This window comes from Gavia stellata, unplaced genomic scaffold, assembly GCF_030936135.1.
Source record: "Gavia stellata isolate bGavSte3 unplaced genomic scaffold, bGavSte3.hap2 HAP2_SCAFFOLD_141, whole genome shotgun sequence".
NCBI classification, from domain to species: Eukaryota; Metazoa; Chordata; class Aves; order Gaviiformes; family Gaviidae; genus Gavia; species Gavia stellata.
In genome coordinates, this window is record NW_026777294.1 from 50,001 (window position 1) to 52,500 (window position 2,500).

Consider the following 2,500-nt stretch of genomic DNA (forward strand, 5'->3'; position numbering starts at 1 on the left):
ACCGGGAGCGGGGCGGGCCGGTGCGTGGTGGAGGGGTGGGGGGGGTGTCCGCTGCCGACGCCGCCTTCGGCGGGCGAGGCTCCGCCGGGTTCCCGTCCCGCGCCGGCGGGCGGCCCGAGCCACGGCTCTCCTCCTTGGGCGCAGCGCCGGGCTAACTGAGGGAAACCCCGGGCCCCGGGAAGGAGGAGGGGGTGGTGGTGGCGGCGGATGCCGGGCGCGCCCCCGCGGGCGGACGCTCTCCCGAGGGCGGCAGCGGGGGAGGCACCCCCGCGGGGCCTGCAGGTCGTTTCCCTCACCCCAGGGCCAGGTACCTAGCGTCCGCGCTTCCGCGGCCCTCCCTCGGCGGGGCCGGGGGCCGAAGGCCGCGGAGAGGCCGGGCGGAGGTTTAAAGACTCGGGCGGCTCGATGCGAGCGCCGCGGGGGGCGGGCCGGGCGGTGGCCTGGAAGGGGCGGGAGTTGCTCCCCGTAAGCCCCTGGCTGGTGCGCGCCGCCCGTGCTCGTCCCGCGGCGAGCCGCCGTGCTGGGGAGGGGGTCCCACTGCCCCCCCCTCTCCGCGGTCCGGTCTCGGCAGAGAGACCGCGGCGCGCGGTCGGCCCTTGGGCCGGCCGGCCTGCCTGCCTCGAGACGGGCGAGTCCCCGCGGTGGGGGCCCGCCGGGCGGCCGCCGGGCCGCCGCGCCTCCGTCGCGGCGCTGCGCCGCGCCGCGCCCCCGCTCCCTCTCCGCCCCGGCGAGCCGCTCGGCGGCCTCCCGCCGGCGGCGGGGGGGGGGGGGGCGGCAAGCCGGCCGAGCGGCGTCGGTGCCGCTCGGCCCGCCGGTCGGCCGGGCAAGCGCCCGCCGCCCGCCGCGGCTCCCCCGGCCCGGGCCCTGCCCGCCGCTCCCCCCCCTTCGCCCTTCCCCGGCCGCGCCGGGCGGGTGGGCGGGCGGGCGTGCGGCCGGGGGCGTCCCACTCCCGGTCTCCGCGTGGAAACGGGGAGAGCGGGCGGCGCCCCCGGCTTAGCGCGCCGTCTGCCTTCCGCCCTGGCGCGTGCCGGCGGAAGGGCCGGAGGCGGGAAGCGGCGGCGGCGGTGCCGGGAGGGGCAGCCGTTTGGGCGCGGCGGGTGGGCGCCGTCCGGTGGGCCGCGGGCCGCGGCGTCGCCGCGCTGGCTCGGGCCCTGGCGCTCGCCGCCTCCGGCGGGGCCGCGGAGCCGCCGGCGGAGCCGGCGGGCTGTCGTAGCGCGGCGTTAGCAGCCTGCGCGGAGGCGCGCGCGGGGCCGGCGGGGCGCCCCGCCGCTGCCCGGCAGCTTGCTGCAGCAGCAGCAGGCGCAGCAGCGGCCGTCCGTGTGCCGAGCGAGGCAGGCAGGCGGCCGGGCGGCGCGGCCGGGCGTGCGCCGCTGCCTCCGTGCGGGGGGAGGCCCTGCGGGGGCCGGGCCGAGCCCGGGCGCCTGGTCTGCCTCGGAAGCGAGCGAGGTGCGTGTTTGCCAGGTCGTCGGCCGGGAGCGCGGGCTCCCCGCCCTCGCCGTTGGCGGGGCTTCGTTGCCCCCGCCGTCCCGTCCCGTGTCGTGTGTGTGCTCCGGTACGGTGAGCCGAGGCGCGAGGCCTCTCCGTCGCGCCGCGTGGCGTCCCCTCCGCGCGGGCGGGCGGGGGCGGGCGGGCGGGCGGTGGGCCTCCCTCAGCGAGGAGAAAGGGGCCGCGTTTGGCGCGCGGTCCCGGCCCCCCCGCGCGCGCGGGGCGGTGCCGAAAGGCAGACAACTCTTAGCGGTGGATCACTCGGCTCGTGCGTCGATGAAGAACGCAGCTAGCTGCGAGAATTAATGTGAATTGCAGGACACATTGATCATCGACACTTCGAACGCACTTGCGGCCCCGGGTTCCTCCCGGGGCTACGCCTGTCTGAGCGTCGCTTGACGATCAATCGCCGGCTGCGCCGCCGCCGCCCTCGTCCGGGGCGGCGGGCCGCAGCGGCGCGGCTGGGGTGCCTCGCAGGCCCCGCGTGCGGCGGCCCCGGGCCGGAGAGCGGTTTGCCCGCCTCCCGGCGCCGCGGTCGGCCGCGCGGGCCTTCGTCCCCCTAAGTGGAGACTCGGGGAGCGCTCCGAAGCTCCCCGCTCCCGGAGCGCCCGCTGGGCGGAGCTCGTCCCGCCGGGGGCCGCCAGGGTGCGTCGGGCCGGCCGGGCCCGGTCGCGGCGGTGGGGAAGAGCGAGCGAGGGGGGGGCGGAGGCGCGGTCCTCTCGCCCACCCCCGGCGTCCCGCGCGGGCGGCTGTCTGCGGGTGGGTGCCGCGGCGGTGCCGTGCCGTGCTGCCGCCCGCGCGCGCGTGCGCGCCGGGGAGGCGGGGGGGGGTGTCCTCCCCGCCGCCGCCGCCGCCGCCTCCTTCTCCTCTTCCCCGAGCCCCCGCCGCGCCCCGGGTGGCGCGGCGCGGCACCGTGCCGCGCCGCCCGGCTGCCCGCCGGGCCGTCGTCCCGGGCCGTCGCCCCGGGGGGCCGTCTCCGGGCCCGCGCGAGACGACGCGTGTCGGGCCGCGCCCG

The 2,500-nt window shown here is 81.5% G+C and overlaps 1 non-coding gene across 1 annotated transcript; it reads left to right on the forward strand.

Moving 5' to 3' along the window:
- The first annotated feature begins 1,726 nt into the window (after positions 1–1,726).
- Positions 1,727–1,879, forward strand: LOC132321893 (5.8S ribosomal RNA). Its single transcript, XR_009484960.1, has one exon. It is a non-coding gene; the product is annotated as a 5.8S ribosomal RNA (ribosomal RNA).
- The last annotated feature ends 621 nt before the right edge of the window (positions 1,880–2,500 follow it).